Source organism: Delphinapterus leucas, chromosome 18 (assembly GCF_059928025.1).
Source record: "Delphinapterus leucas isolate spDelLeu-1000000601 "Yukka" chromosome 18, BTC_Dleu_Yukka2, whole genome shotgun sequence".
In the NCBI taxonomy this organism is placed as follows: domain Eukaryota; kingdom Metazoa; phylum Chordata; class Mammalia; order Artiodactyla; family Monodontidae; genus Delphinapterus; species Delphinapterus leucas.
In genome coordinates, this window is record NC_143146.1 from 66,312,426 (window position 1) to 66,330,327 (window position 17,902).

General features: G+C 36.0%; 1 long non-coding RNA gene across 3 annotated transcripts in view; it reads right to left on the minus strand.

The window, feature by feature from the left end:
* The window catches only part of LOC111175257 (uncharacterized), a 323,793-nt gene that overhangs the window by 81,500 nt on the left and 224,391 nt on the right, over positions 1-17,902 (minus strand). For 2 of the 3 annotated variants that reach the window (XR_016388717.1, XR_016388719.1), the window contains exon 5: positions 1-17,902. This exon is cut by the window's left edge and continues 68,100 nt beyond it; it is cut by the window's right edge and continues 14,717 nt beyond it. The exons of the other annotated variant lie outside the window; for it this stretch is intronic. This is a non-coding gene — a long non-coding RNA (uncharacterized LOC111175257). 3 annotated transcript variants of the gene reach the window in all.

Consider the following 17,902-nt stretch of genomic DNA (forward strand, 5'->3'; position numbering starts at 1 on the left):
GTATGAGGAAAATGACTTAATACATGGTACTGGTTCCTTATAATTACTTATTCATATTTAATGAATACATTATTTATTTTAAAGTAAATAATAATTATATTATTATATGTGGGAAATTAAAATAAATTAATACATTATTATATGTGGGAAATTAAAATAAAATTAGATCCTAATCTTACAACACAAACACTAACCAAAGGGGGAAAGGGAACAAACGTGTTCAAATACTGATATATTTTAGGGTTGGTGGTAGAAAGTTAAGGATGCCCTCACCTGACATCTTTTCTTCTGTGGATTACAACCACCCATTGAAAGTGAGGGTAAAAGTAAGAGAAGAACATGTTTGGAAAGGGGGAGGATTTTGAAAGCCTTGAAGAGTAAGTTAAAAATTGTCTAGGAAAATATAGAAGGAATTCTGCATAGTATTAAAATAACAAATGAGGGCTTCCCTGGTGGCGCAGTGGTTGAGAGTCCGCCTGCCGATGCAGGGGACACGGGTTCGTGCCCCGGTCCGGGAAGATCCCACATGCCGCGGAGCGGCTGTGTCCGTGAGCCATGGCCACTGAGCCTGCGCGTCCGGAGCCTGTTGCTCCGCGGTGGGAGAGGCCACAGCAGTGAGAGGACCGCGTACCACAAAAAAAAAAAAACAAAAAAAAAACCAAATGAGTTTGGAGACTTTGAATTTAAGGCAGTACCCATTGGAAAGAGCTATCCAACTTTCCAAAAACTTTCTGGTGGAGACTTAAAGGAGACAGCTGGATTAACTGAGAGTTGCTTATCACGACAAAGAAAGGAAAATGGGTTTAGGGAGTTGGGGACAATTGTCAAGAGAGTGGTCAAGGGGATGGAGCATGAACTATAGGAAGTGGGAATCCAGGGTTTGAATCCATCATCTGTGTGGATGATAAAGTAACCCGGGATGAACACAGAACTTAGAGTGAAGCAGAAAACGGGGACCCAAGTGCCAAAATCTTCCAAAATCCATGGAATCAAATTTATCCACTTTGATCATAGCACTTATTGGCTTTATTTTGGAGATAATTAATTAGAACCCATTTCTCAGTCCAAATCAGGCACATTCACAGTCCTAGAAAGTTACTGTTGTTGGGTTGACAGCAGAGAAAAATGTAATAAAAACCATAAATAACAAAGACAACAACCATAAAAGCATAACAGTCTAGGATCATTTACCATGGGAAAAGAAATAGCCTTCAACACATCAGAGACCCTGGAAGACATACCATAGTAAAATCCCGAGAGTCAGCAAAGTTTAATTTCTAGTTCCTTTTCTCCCTTGGGAAATTCTCTGAAATTCAGTTTTCACAGCTGTCTAATAAAGATATTAGACTAGATCATCTCTAAATTTTTTTCTAGCTCAAAGTATCTATGTCCGTAATGGTTACCTTGACTTACCAGGGGAAGATTTTTATTTAGGAAGAGATTATGTTACATGTTTTATAAAAACTATCAAAATAATTTAAATTATAATATCAAGAAGGTAAATTTCAATTATTTGAAAATTTTACCTATATTGTATATCAACAATGGAGATAAATCAATAAAAGGAAAACTCAGTAGAGACCTAATTGAATTCCCATATTCCAGAATTCCTTTGGTCCACAATTTAACACTATCTTGTAGAGTTCAAGTTTTGCTTAAGCTGTGTCAATACTGCTCCCCAAGTACATTGTGAGATCCTTCAAGACACCTTTAGTCAGTATTTCACTTTTCTTCACCAAGACTGTGCTCACAGGTCAGGGTATAAACTAGACACTTAGTATTTCCAGTGTCTAAAATGAATAAAGGCCAGATCTGGAAAGTATTGTCTAAAAGTTTCAGAAGAAAAAGGACACGCTTATACCCGCACAGAGAACAATCCAATAACTAGAGTCCAGAGCCTGTTGTCTTATCTATTTCAACAGAAAAACATTTAGTGAGACTTCCAATATCCTACATCAAAGAGTTGTGTTTTTTTTTTTATGTAATGTTAAAATGGATTTTTGCACATCAAACAAACCTATCCCTAGCCTTACCCATTTCTGCCTCATATGTCATGTACTGCACATGTTTTTTGACACATTATTTGCTCCTGATCTGCTTTCCAATTAAGTAAAAAAAAAAAAAAATTAAAAAAGCACATATCAAACAGAAAACACCTATAGGTTTACAACTGTGCCCAAAGACCTGGAATTCAGATTACTATTATTTTCCCCAGTGTTTTCCAACACAGATCATAGTCATAAAAATGATTGTAAAAGCGCTTAAGAAAAGAACAGTTTATATTTTAAAGAATACAAAATGAGGTACTAGCTAAAATGACAGTAATTCTTTACTCTGGACTTAACGTTTCAGTGAACAGATGATCTCCGGGCCCCACTTCCCAGCAGCTAAATAAAGTTTCAAGAGTCTTTTGCAAAGAATGACAAGCAGCCTGAAGCACGTACTCCACATTCCTCTCACTAACTTTGCTTGTCCTGGCTTGTCTCTCCATAGAACACCAAAGATCTTTCCAAGAAACTTCAAAAGACCCCTGAACAGCAAAAATAAAACACATATCAAGAGAGTCGAGCTGTTGGTGAGACAAAATTTACAACATTCTCTACCACAGCAGTTGAACAGCTACTCTATGAGGGTTCTCTGGCATTAAAAGAAAAAGTAAAATTCCTTATTCATCTTTTTGTACTTAAAAACCTGAAGCAATTTTAACAGATTATCCACATGTGGACATAAGCCAAATTTTGACATATGTTTCTGTTTCATTCAATCAATATGATTCATAATCATAAGACACTAAAGATAGAGAGGCATAAGAAAGAAAGAAATATAAACAGAGGACTGGAGTTTGTCAATGGGCAAACACATAGTTAATGACAGAGCAGGGGGTAAAACCCGGGATTCCTAATTGGGAGTCTAATGTTCTTTCCACTACATCAAGATGCTGATTGTGTCAAATTTCGTGTTAACATGCCCCCAATTGATGAAAACATCTCTTTTAGGCAAAGGCATTTTCCTTTTACAGAATTAGTCTGGCCCATTCTTTGTAAAGTATAATAATAGTGAGAGATTCATATTTTTGTGTCATATTCTGACGTGTCATTTTAAATCACTAAGAATACTATAATTAATCATAGATTAACTAACACTGATTAACTATAATTGATATCACATGTTTATACAACTAGAGAGCTATAGTAGATGGAACCAAAAGCTATTGATGTTGAAGAGCACGCATAAGACTTTCAATCCTTCTCTTCTCCTCTTTAATTCTTGAATACAAAGTAGTAAGCTAAAATGTTACTGAATTCAATCCTCAGGAGAATGGTAGAACTCACCTCCCCAAACACAAATGCTGCCATTGGTCATAGACAGGGGCTTAATATTTTTAGAGGTCACCAGAAATATATATTCCTAGAATCCTCCTTATTGAGATTAAAAGGGCACCACATGTTTAATCTAAATATAGTGTCAAACATAAATAATTTCAGTCGAACTCGAGATGTATAAACAGGTTTATCCAGATAGAAAAAAAATCTGTAGTAAATTCATAATATATTATAAATTATATACCAATTTATTAGTATATTACAAATTATGTGCCAGTGGGTATAAAAAGGCACCCTAAGAGGTTTGACATCTCCTGCATCTGGTCAGGAGAATTCAACATCCATTGCATTATTAAAAACTGATGTCTGTCATCATCCATACAGGGCCCATCTCATAGGCAAGAGAAATGACAGTTGGTACCACAAACATGATCTGAATAGGCCCCAGGAGATACCTCATTATTTGAGATTATACAGAGCTGGAACTACGAGCTAGAATTATGACTGAATTTTTCATATACTCCTACACTTACCCTAGAGCTAGAAACAATGCTAAAAGTTAACTCCTTCATTTCCAAAGTCAACTAGCAAAGGTACGTTCAATCATCTGTTATATTTTTCAAGATCAAGAGGATTTTGAATATATGTATTTTTAAAATCTATACTATGGAGATTGGTTTAAGATGGTGGAGTAGAAGGATGTGCTCTCACTCCCTCTTCCGAGAGCACCAGAATCAAAACTAACTGCTAAACAATCATCGAAAGGAAGACACTGGAACTCACCAAAAAAAGATACCCCACATCCAAAGACAAAGGAGAACCACAATGAGACGGTAAGAGGGGTGCAATCACAATAAACTCAAATCCCATAAATGCTGGGTGGGTGACTCACAAACTGGAGAACACTTACACCACAGAAGTCCACCCACTAGAGTGAAGATCCTGAGTCCCATGTCAGGCTTCCCAACCTGGGATTCTGGCAGCAGGAGGAGGAAATCCTAGAGAATCGGACTTTGAAGGCTAGTGTGATTTGATTACAGGACTTCGACAGGACTGGGGGAAACAGAGACTTCACTCTTGGAGGGCACACAGAAAGTAGTGTATGCATCAGGACTCATGGGAAGGAGCAGTGACCCCATAGGAGACTGAACCAAACCTACCTGCTAGTGCTGGAGGGTCCATGCAGTGGCAGGGAGTGGCTGTGGCTCATCGTGAGGAAAAGGAAAATGGCAGCAGAAATTCTGGGAAGTATTCCTTGGCGTGAGCCTTCCCAGAGTCCGCCATTAGCCCCACCAAAGAGCCCAGGTAGGCTCCAGTGTTGGGTTGCCTCAGGCCAAACACCCAACAGGGAGGGAACTCAACCCCACCCATCAGCAGACAAGAGGGTTAAAGTTTTACTGAGCTCTGCCCACCAGAGCAACAAGCAGCTCTACCCACCACCAGTCCCTCCCATCAGGAAGCTTGCACAAGCCTCTTAGATAGTCTCATCCACCAGAGAGAAGACAGCAGAAGGAAGAAGAACTACAATCCTGCAGCCTGTGGAAGAAAAAACACATTCACAGAAAGATAGACAAGATGAAAAGGCAGAGAGGGCTATGTACCAGATGAAGGAACAAGATAAAACCCCAGGAAATCAACTAAATGAAGTGGAGATAGGCAACCGTCCAGAAAAAGAATTCAGAATAATGTTAGTGAAGATGATTGAGGAGCTCGGAAAAAGAATGGAGGCAAAGTGCAAGAAGATGCAAGCAATGTTTAACAAAGATCTGGAAGAATTAAAGAACAAACAAACAGAAATGAACAATACAATAACTGAAATGAAAACTACACTAGAAGGAATCAATAGCAGAATAACTGAGACAGAAGAACGGATAACTGACCTGGAAGGCAGAATGGTGGAATTCACCGCTGTGGAACAGAATAAAGAAAAAAGAATGAAAAGAAATGAAGACAGCCTAAGAGACTTCTGGGACAACATTAAATGCAACAACATTCTCATTATAGGGGTCCCAGAGGAGAAGAGAGAGAGAAAGGACCGGAGAAAATATTTGAAGAGATTATAGTTGAAAACTTCCCTAACATGGGAAAGGAAATAGCCACCCAAGTCCAGGAATCACAGAGAGTCCAGGCAGGATAAACCCAAGGAAAAACATGCCGAGACACACATTAACACATTGACAAAAATTAAAGACAAAGAAAATTTATTGAAAGCAACAAGGGCAAAACGACAAATAACATACGAGGGAACTCCCATAAGGTTAACAGCTGCTTTCTCAGCAGAAACTCTACAAGCCAGGAGGGAGTGGCTTCATATATTTAAAGGGATGAAAGGGAACAACCTACAACCAAGATTATTCTACCTGGCAAGGATCTCATTCAGATTCGACAGAGAAATAAAAAGCTCTACAGACAAGCAAAAGCTAACATAATTCAGCACCACCAAACCAGCTCTACAACAGATGCTAAAGGAACTTCTCTAGGCAGGAAACACTTCTCTAGTCAGGAAACACAGATGCTAAAGGAACTTCTCTAGGCAGGAAATACAAAAACAAATGCAAAACAATTAAGAAAATGGTAATAGGAACATATATATTGATAACTACCTTAAACGTGAATGGATTAAATGCTCCAACCAAAAGACACAGACTTGCTGAATGGATACAAAAACAAGACCCATCTATATGCTGTCTACAAGAGACCCACTTCAGACATAGGGACACATAAAGACTGAAAGTGAGGGGATAGAAAAAGATATTCCATGGAAATGCAAATCAAAACAAAGATGGAGTAGCAATACTCATATCAGATAAAATAGACTTTAAAATAAAGAATGTTACAAGAGACAAGGAAGGACACTACATAATAATCAAGGGATCAATCCAAGAAGAAGATATAACAATTATAAATATATATGCACCCAACACAGGAGCACCTCAATACATAAGGCAAACGCTAACAGCAATAAAAGAGCAAACCGACAGGAAAACAATAATAGTGGGGGACTTTAACACCTCACTGACAACAATGGACAGATCATCCAGACAGAAAATTAATAAGGAAACACAAGCTTTAAATAGGCCAAATAGATTTGACACAATATTGACACAATCAAATTTAATTTGACACAATTAAATCTACTTGGCCTATTTGACACAATAGGCCAAATAGATTTAATTGATATTTATAGGACATTCCACTGAAAAGAGCAGATTACACTTTCTTCTCAAGTGTACACAGAACATTCTCCAGGATAGATCACATCTTAGGTCACAAATCAAGCCCTGGTAAATTTAAGAAAACTGAAATCATATCAAGCAACTATTCTGACCACAATGCCCTGAGATTAGAAATCAATTACAGGAAAAAAACATAAAAAACACAAACACATGGACACTGAACAATATGTTACAAAATAACCAAGAGATCACTGAAGAAAAAGAGGAAATCAAAAAATACCTAGAGACAAATGACAATGAAAACACGATGATCCAAACCTATGGGATGCAGCAAAAGCAGTTCTAAGAAGGAAGTTTACAGCAATATAATCTTACCTCAAGAAACAAGAAAAATCTCAAATAAACAATCTAACCTTACACCTGAAGGAAGTAGATAGAGAAAGAAGAACAAACAAAACACAAAGTTAGTAGAAGGAAAGAAATCATAGTGATCAGAGCAGAAATAAATGAAATAGAAACAAAGAAAATACCAAAGATCAATAAAACTAAAACCTGGTTTTTGAGAAGATAAACAAAGTTCATAAAACTTTAGCCAGATTCATCAAGAAAAAGAGGGAGAGGACTCAAATCAATAAAATTAGAAACGAAAAAGGAGAAGTTACAATGGACACTGCAGAAATACAAAGCACGCTAAGAGACTACTATAAGCAACTCTATGCCAATAAAATGGACAACCTGGAAGAAATGGACAGATTCTTAGAAAGGTATAACCTTCCAAGACTGAACCAGAAAGAAAGAGAAAATATGAACAGACCAATCACAAGAAATGAAATTGAAAGTGTGATTAAAAATCTTCCAAGTGGGCTTCCCGGGTGGCGTAGTGGTTGAGAGTCCTCCTGCTGATGCAGGGGACACGGATTTGTGCCCCGGTCCGGGAAGATCCCACATGCGTGGAGCGGCTAGGACCGTGAGCCATGGCCACTGAGTCTGCACACCCGGAGCCTGTGCTCCACAAAAGGAGAGGCAACAACACTGAGAGGCCCACGTACTGCAAAAAAAAAAAAAAAAAATCTTCCAAGAAACAAAAGTCCAGGACCAGGTGTCTTCATAGGTGAATTCTACCAAACATTTAGAGAAGAGCTAACACCCATCCTTCTCAAACTCTTCCAAAAAATTACAGAGGAAGGAACACTCCCAAACTCATTCTATGAGGCCACCATCACCCTGATACCAAAACAAGCCAAAGATAGTACAAAAAAAGAAAATTACAGACCAATATCACTGATGACTATAGATGCAAAAATCCTCAACAAAATACTAGCAAACAGAATCCAAAAACACATTAAAAGGATCATACACCATGCTCAAGGGGGTTTATCCCAGGGATGCAAGGGTTCTTCAATATACGCAAATCAATCAATGTGATCCAGCATATTAACAAATTGAAGAATGAAAACAATATGATCTTCTCGATAGATGCAGAAAAAGCTTTTGACAAAATGCAACACCCATTTATGATAAAAACTCTCCAGAAAGTGGGCATAGAGGGAACATCTCTCAATATAATAAAGGCCATATACAACAAACCCACAGCAAACATCATTCTCAATGGTGAAAAACTGAAATACATTTCCTCTCAGATCAGGAACAAGACAAGGATGTCCACTCTCACCACTATTATTCAACATAGTTTTGGAAGTCCTAGCCGTGGCAGTCAGAGAAGAAAAAGAAACAAAAGGAATACAAATTGGAGAAGAAGAAGTAAAACTGTCACTGTTTGCAGATGACATGATACTACACATAGAGAATTCTAAAGATGCCACCAGAAAACTACTAGAGCTAACCAATGAATTTGGTAAAGTTGCAGGATACAAAATTAAAGCACAGAAATCTCTTGCATTCTTATACACTAATGATGAAAAATCTGAAAGAGAACTTAAGGAAACACTCCCATTTACCATTGCAACAAAAAGACTAAAATACCCAGGAATAAACCTACCTAGGGAGACCAAAGTTCTGTATGCCGAAAACTATAAGACACTGATGAAAGAAATTAAAGATGATACAAACAGATGGAGAGATATACCATGTTCTTGGATTGGAAGAATCAATATTGTGAAAATGACTATACTACCCCAAATAATCAACAGATTCAATGCAACCCCTATCAAATTACCAGTGGGATTTTTTAACAGAACTAGAACAAAAAGTGTTAAAATTTGTATGGAGACACAAAAGACCCCAAATAGCCAAAGCAATCTTGAGGGAAAAAAAATGGAGCTGGAGGAATCAGGCTCCCTGACTTCAGACTACACTACAAAGCTACAGTAATCAAGACAATATGGTACTGGCACAAAAACAGAAATATAGGTCAATGGAACAGGATACAAAGCCCAGAGATAAATCCACGCATCTATGGTCAAACCCACATACCTATGGTCAACTAATCTATGACAAAGGAGGCAAGGATATACAATGTAGAAAAGACAGTCTCTTCAATAAGTGGTGCTGGGAAAACTAGACAGCTACATGTAAAAGAATGAAATTAGAACACTCCCAATGCCATACACAAAAATAAACTCAAAATGGATTAGACAGCTAAATGTAAGATGGGACACTATAAAACTCTTAAAGGAAAACATAGGAAGAACACTCTTTGATATAAATCACAGCAAGATATTTTTTGATCCACCTCCTAGAGTAATGGAAATAAAACCAAAAATAAACAAATGGGACCTAATGAAACTTCAAAGCTTTTGCACAGCAAAGGAAACCATAAACAAGACGAAAACACAACCCTCAGAATGGGAGAAAATATTTGCAAATGAATCAATGAACAAAGGTTTAATCTCCAAAATATATAAACAGGCCATGCAGCTCGATATTAAGAAAACAAACAACCCAATCCAAAACCGGGCAGAAGACCTAAATGGACATTTCTCCAAAGAAGACATACAGATGGCCAAGAAGCACATGAAAAGCTGCTCAACATCACTAATCATTAGACAAATGCAAATCAAAACGGCAATGTGGCATCACCTCACACCAGTTAGTATGGGCATCATCAGAAAATCTACAAACAACAAATGCTAGAGAGGGTGTGGAGGAAGGGGAACTCTCTTGCACTGTTGGTGGAATGTAAATTGATACAGCCACTATGGAGAACAGTATGGAGGTTCCTTAGAAAACTAAAAATAGAATTACCATATGACCCAGCAATCCCACTACTGGGCATATACCCAGGGAAAACCATAATTCAAAAAGACACATGCACCCCAATGTTCACTGCAGCACTATTTATAATAGCCAGGTCATGGAAGCAACCTAAATGCCCATTGGCAGATGAATGGGGAAAGAAGATGTGGTACATATATACAATGAAATATTACTCAGCCATAAAAAGGAACGATATTGGGTCATTTGTTGAGACGTGGATGGATCTAGAGACTGTCATCCAGAAGTAAGTCAGAAAGAGAAAAGCAAATATTGTATATTAACGCATATATGTGGAACCTAGAAAATGGTACAGATGAACCGGTTTGCAGGGCAGAAATTGAGACACAGATGCAGAGAACAAACATATGGACACCAAGGGGGGAAAGCGGCCGGGGAGGTGGTGGTCATGGTGTGATGAATTGGGCGATTGGGATTGACATGTATACGCTGATGTGTATTAAACTGATGACTAATAAGAATCTGCTGTATAAAAAATAAAATAAAATTTAAAAATTTTTAAAAAAAGAAAAAATTCCTTGTCATCATGGAGATTACATTCCAGTTGAGGGATGGGGAAGTGACAATAAACAAAATAAGTAAAATATATAATATATTATTAGATGATGGTAAGTTCTGTGGTAACATAATGCTGAGGAAGATAGTATTTATGTGAGCATTAAAAACATGAATACAGTCCAGTGAAATAAACGCTGTCCGCAACAAACTTTGTGATCTCTCATGTACATCTATTGGGCCTCATGTGATTAGCACAATACAATATCTCACACCTCAGATTAGCCCAAAGAGATTAAAAATCATCCTTTATTCTAAAGTCCTTAGAGCTTCTCCAGATGATGCATTCAATGTATAAATTATGCCCAATGTCAGAAAAGTCTTTTTTCTAGTAAATAACATAGACTTATTCTCTCCGTCTTCTGTGGAAAAGATCATTGGCTACAAGTACATAGTCTATCCCAGGAATGTCATAGCAGTGTGAGTTCAGAGGTCATAGACAAAGCTGCTAAACCAGCATTTCCAGTAATACATTCTATCACCTGATGATTCTGATAATTATTAATAGGTGATACAGAAAGAAACAAATGATAGTTAACTTTCATGATCAAATGCAATTGCCAAATGCTGTGTTAAACAAAATTAAATATTTTTTTTCATAAACCTTCTCAGAGTCTTTTCTATCCTAAGGTGAATTTTGAATTTCCAACGAAGGGATAAATAATCTTTCCCAAACATATGACCATGGAGTCCTCTTTAAGAAAATTTCTTAGGACTTAGTTTCCCTGGACAGTCTTTTAGAAACTCTGGTTTCAACTACTCTTCTTTATTCTGCAGCTCATAAAAAAGCCCCCAGAAGTGTTTGGCTACACTTATTAACACGGGGTCACTCTGGAAAGAAGAAACTTTAGAGCTTTATGAGTGTGTCACACCTTCGTGTACAACTGAGTACAGATTTTGATGATGGCAGCTACCCAGAAAATAGGAGGGAATTGATTCGTTGACATGGGTGGAGGGAGAGCAAGGAGGTCTAAAGGGAAGGGAAAGGCAATAGGTTATTTCCCTAGAAGCAAATGTCTCACAATTTTGCCAAGGGCCAACCTTAAACAGGCTAATTCCATAGATTTAATAAAATGTTGGTTAAATCTTCCCTCAAGGCTTCCTTCATGTTTAAAAATTTCAAATCCCTTGAAGATACTTGCCAATCATTTAATAACAATAGTTTTCTTGTGGCTCAGTAAAAAACTAAAGTGCAAGCTGGGCATCTGCAATTTATAACGTATCAGGTTAGCTCCTTTACACAGAAAGGAAAAAGACATTAAATCAGAATTGAGTTGCCTACAGGTACAACATATATAGAGAGAAAAACTGGAGCTGATTCTGTCTGCCTCTTCTAAATATTTTTGGTATAATGACCCTTCACATATAGGGAATTTATGTACATTAATTCCACCTAAGTGAACTAGAAAACACATGATCTACTCTAAATTATCCATTCCAATACCTGTGTATGTTTACACATGCAATCCAGTTAATAGATGTTTTTCCGTATAATACCTGAAGGAACTATGAATCTGTTATTATGCTCCTGTGGAAAATATGTGTTAGCAAAAGGGAAGGAAACAGGGATCTATACCAATCAGATTAGTCTGTGTTTTCATTAGCTACAAAGCTGTGGAAATTTGGCGGGAGTAACTTTCAGGGCTATTTCAACTGCAGCCAGCCACTTCCCCACCACCTCCCCTAATCTTAAGGTTTTATAGATCCACACAATTTATACAGACCTGTAGGAAATTACGCACTGAAAAAAAGTTGCTGATTTATCAATTAGGTTAAAATCCCCTACCTACATCATCCATTGAAAATTTCTTTTTGTCCTGGAATAGAACAGCTTTGGAACTCTACCTACAATAATACAATAAAAACAATGTATTTTGCATAATTCATTTAGAAATATTTTTGAAGATTAAATGTATACCAGAAAAATCCTCAACCAAAGGAAAAGTATGATAAGAATTGCTTCATGAGTAAATGATGGTTTAAGAAATCTCTCCCAGAGTAGATCTTAAATGTTCTCACCATAAAAAGAAATGGTAATTATGTGCCATGATGAAGGTGTTAGCTAATTGCTATGGTGATAATTGTTTTAAAATATATAAGTTTAAAACCATAATTCAAAAAGAGTCATGTACCACAATGCTCATTGCAGCTCTATTTACAATAGCCAGGACATGGAAGCAACCTAAGTGTCCATCAACAGATGAATGGGTAAAGAAGATGTGGCACATATATACAATGGAATATTACTCAGCCATAAAAAGAAATGAAATTGAGTTATTTGTAGTGAGGTGGGTGGACCTAGAGACTGTCATACAGAGTGAAGTAAGTCAGAAAAAGAAAGATAAATACCATATGCTAACACATATATATGGAATCTAAAAAAAAAAAGAAAAATGGTTCTGAAGAACCTAGGGGCAGGACAGGAATAAAGAGGTAGATGTAGAGAATGGACCTGAGGTCACGGGAAGGGGGAAGGGTTAGCTGGGACGAAGTAAGAAAGTGGCATGGACTTATATATACGACCAAATGTAAAATAGCTAATGGGAAGCAGCTGCATAGCACAGGGAGATCAGCTTGGTGCTTTGTGACCACCTAGAGGGGTGGGATAGGGAGGGTGGGAGGGAGACGCAAGAGGGAGGAGATATGGGGGTATATGTATATGTATAGCTGATTCACTTTGTTATAAATCAGAAACTAACACACCATCATAAAGCAATTATACTCCAGTAAAGGTGTTAAATATATATATGTTTATCAAATCAAATCAACACCTTGTACAACTTAAATTTACACAATATTATATGTTCATTATACCTCAATAAAGCTGAGGGAAAACATCTCTCCCAGTCAAGACCTTTCCTCCATCCTTTGAACCCTATCGAATGTTTTATTCCACAGTATAATTCCTCTCCAAATTTCACTTCTAATGAAGACTTAACTAATTTCCATTCATGACTCCACTCTTCCTAATACTACTACTCCTAATAATAATAACAATAATTATAATGTTTAACATTATATATTACATGTACAACAAAATATATAGCACATTTTGCCAACAAGCCCTGCCTCCCATATTCTAGGGATATTAGGGCTTATCTAGCAATGCTACATCTCAGTTCAAAAAAACTAAGTTTTCCTAAACCTTGTCATGTAATGTTCTATCTGAAAAATTATAAACTTCATGTTCCTAAATAAAGGGGATTCTTAAGTACAAGAACTATGAATATTTTCATTAGAATTTAGAAATTTATGCTCTGAAACACACAAAAACTATTTCACTACTTGGGGGAGGGATTGCAATAAGGATTTATGAATAATTTCCTTTATTTTCACATTTTGGGGCTTTCTTTCTTTATATTTTCTATCAAAGTCAAATTAGAAGACTTTATGGAAGGTTAGTCATGTTGTTGAATGGAATATTTCACAGAACTGGGGAAAGTTTCCATACATTCCCAGTCAAAGAGCCAGCATTACTGATTACTTAATGCATACTTTAACTTATTATTTTAGGAAATGTTTATGCTGAAATTGCCCATGGTGTTGCCTAGGCACCCACATACAACCACATCCTACAGAAATTATGTAGATAGGTAAGGTTTCAGAGCTGTGGTGCAGTTACTGAAAAACAATGAAACAATTGCATATACATATCAAAGACTTGAGATCTCTTTTAACAGACATAGGAGCAGCACTATTAAATTAGCAACGCCGGTGAAATACAGGAACCTTGTTGAATTTCACTAACAAACGCAGCTTAAAAATATTTAACATTATCGCTACCCTATATTTTTATATTGTTTTCAAATTTGTTTACAAAACTTAAACAAAGATTAGAAAGGTATGCTGAGTTGCCTATTGTTTTCATTTCTGATACTGTCCCAGATGTTCACTATGTAACTTCTGATAGCTTCTTGTATTGCTTCTTATTTTTCCAATATATCCTCTATTTCCAGCTGCATATCAAAGGACATGTCCTCCATACTCTTTCAAGTACCAGTGACTAAATGTACGCCTCCCAAGTGGGAGTTCAAGTTAGAAGGAATGCTAATCTTAAGAAAGTCACTCCAAGAACATGGCATATCTCTCCATCTGTTTGTATCATCTTTGATTTCTTTCATCAGTGCCTTATAGTTTTCTGCATACAGGTCTTTTGTCTCCTTAGGTAGGTTTATTCCTAGGTATTTTATTTTTTTGGTTGCAATGGTAAATGGGAGTGTTTCCTTAATTTCTCTTTCAGATTTTTCATCATTAGTGTATAGGAATGCAAGAGATTTCTGTGCATTAATTTTGTATCCTGCTAATCTACCAAATTTGTTGATTAGCTCTAGTAGTTTTCTGGTAACACCTTTAGGATTCTCTATGTATAGTATCATGTCATCTGCAAAGAGTGACAGCTTTACTTCTTCTTTTCTGATTTGGATTCCTTTTTTTTCTTTTTCTTCTCTGATTGCTCTGGCTAAGACTTCCAAAACTATGTTGAATAATACTGGTGAGAGTGGACAACCTTGTCTTGTTCCTGATCTTAGAGGAAATAGTTTCATTTTTTCACCATTGAGAACAATGTTGGCTGTGGGGGGAAAAAAAGATGCAGCTGTATTTTATATATGAGAGTTGTTAAGAGAGTAAACCCTGAGTTCTCATCACAAGGGAAAAACCTTTTTTTCTTTGCCTTTTGTATCTTATATGAGATGAAGGATGTTCACTAAACTTATTGTGATAATCATTTCATGATGTATGTAAGTCAAATCATTATGCTGTACACCTTAAACTGATACAGTGCTGTATGTCAATTATATCTCAATAAAACTAGAAAAAAATCAAACCAAGCAAAAAAATGAATAAGCACAAATATTTTTTAAAACTCTTAAAAAAAAGTCACTATTCTCCCCTATGGCATAATATGGGGAACAATTGTGACAGTACACCTATAAATAAGGCCCAGCTTAGTTTCAAGAATATCATACCTTCTTATTGATTCCGGTTCTATTGTTTGTAGTTGGTCTTGGTATGCTCCCAATAATTCAATGAAGGTCACGCCCCATTTTTTCTTATCATAATGCAAAAAAGTATGTATTACTTATTGTAACAGTTTTCATGCTAGTTATATTCATACCTTTCTTCTTTCACTTTCCTGTACTTCTTATACAGATTGGCCTGTGACCTTCCTGTGTTTTTATGCCCCAATATTTTCAATTAAAATACTCATTATTTTATTATAAATTAGTGTTCTTCTACTTCTCTTTATATTAAAGTTAGACTCAGAGAATTATATTCATAAATGTTTAAATTATGTTGTAGGCAGCTTACCTTAACTATGAATTTTATTTCAGTATGATAAAAGAAAAATTACAAATAACATTTTATAAATAGAGGGTATTGGCTAATGTACATTGAGAAAACCTGTTTTATAGGACAAGAAGTTTTAAACAAAAGAGCTAAAATAGTCCTTTTCATATCAAGATTTATGTATCAACTGGCATTGGAAAAGAGATAAGGTAAGCAACAAGATTATTTTAGAAAGAAATCCATGAGGATATACATCATGACAAATTCCTATTATATGTTCATAAAAGTATATGAAGAAACTGAAATATATACCATATGATTCAAACTACATAACATTCTAGAAAAAGCAAAAACCATGGTGACAATAAAAAGATCAGTGGTTACCATGGAGGGAAGGAAGGGAGCACTGAGGATTTTTAGGGCAGTAAAAATATTCTATATGATAGTATAATGATGAACATATGTCATTACGCATTTGTCCAAACTCATAGAATGTACAACACCAAGAGTTAACCCTAAAGGAAGCTACGGACTTCAGGTGATTATGATGTGTTAATTGTTATGATGTGGGCTCATCAATTACAACGAATGTACCAATCTAGTGGGGGATGTTGATAACGGGGAAGGTTATACCTATATGAGGGCAGGAGCTATATGGGAAATTTTTACCTTCCTCAGAATTTTGCTGTGAACCCAAAACTGTTCAAAAAATAAGTTTTTAAAAATAATAATAATTTGCTGGTGATGGTAAGTGCTAAGAAGAAAATGTCTAGAAAGGATACAGAGAATGCCCACTTATATAGATCATCGGGGGAAAAAGGAGAGTGAAACTGACAATAGCAATGCAATAAGCAACATTTTCCTGCATTAGTTTTACATTTACAGAGTTTAGATCCCAAATTTTAGGGTTTTTAAATTATATTTATTTTAATTATAGAAATAATTTCAATAATTTTTTTTACAAAATAAACATAATATTTTATAAAAAATAGTTGCCTTCAAATGCACAGAAAGCAACAATGACCATATTTTTGTATAACCTTCAGGTCTTTTTTTAATATACAAATGTGTTACTTTAAAACATCATAAAATTTTATAACTTATATTTTTCTTTGTTATCATTCTTCTGCTATTATTCCACAACATTCATAATCATCACTTTTGTCATTATATGATAATTACTGAGATAAATTATAATTAACTTAAACATTGCTCTACTATTAAATCTTTATATTGTTTCGAGTATTTTACAGTTTTAAGTAACAGTGCCATAAAGATATTTAATCACTTGTATTTTCTCCACATTTCAGATGACTTTATTAGACTAGCATATAAGAAGAAGTGAGATTATGGGTTGGTGAGATTTAAAGGAAACCTTTACACCTCTTGGCAAATATTGCCCAAATAGGTTGTACCAATATAAATGCATAATCAATACAATTACTGTCTCAACACTGTTTTCTAACATTGGAAGCTCATTGTTTTAACTGAAATATCCTACAAAAATTAATAGGATATAGCATTTTCCCTTAAAAATTCATAACGTAATAGGAGAAACAGATGCATAAATAATCATAATACTTTGGGATACAGAGTCTAATGGAAGTTATTGATTTACACCAAGATTAATGCATACACATGCGTATGTAGGTATTTTCTCCTCTATTCCCTATTATCTATTTAAGGATATGACTTTCTAGATCTTTTTAAGTATTACAAACAACCTTTGCCTTCCAAGTAGTGGGATTTCAAGCTAAGGTGCATGTCATTCGAGAAAGTGTCTACCAATGACAATCATTTTCCTGTTTTTTTTTTTTTTTGCGGTACGCGGGCCTCTCACTGTTGTGGCCTCTCCCATTGCGGAGCACAGGCTCCGGACGCGCAGGCTCAATGGCCATGGCTCACGGGCCCAGCCGCTCTGCGGCATGTGGGATCTTCCCGGACTGGGGCACGAACCCGTGTCCCCTGCATCGGCAGGCAGACTCTCAACCACTGCGCCACCAGGGAAGCCCCATTTTCCTGTTTTGATTGTAAAATTCCCATATAATATAGGCAATAGTGAAACACATTAAATTTAGCAACAGTAGATTTATTTGTTTATTTATTCATGAAGCATTGGCACTTATCTTCCAAAATCAGCATGGCCAAAGGGAAAAGAACCTTATGAAATTGCCAATATTTGATTTTATAAAGACCTACAAAAATACAATTTCATTAGTTCAACATAATATATATACATATATAAATGAGTGTGTGTGTAATTTTTTTGTTTTGTTTTGAAGTTTAATGTTAGATATACTTTCCGTCAGAGGGGAGTGAGAATCC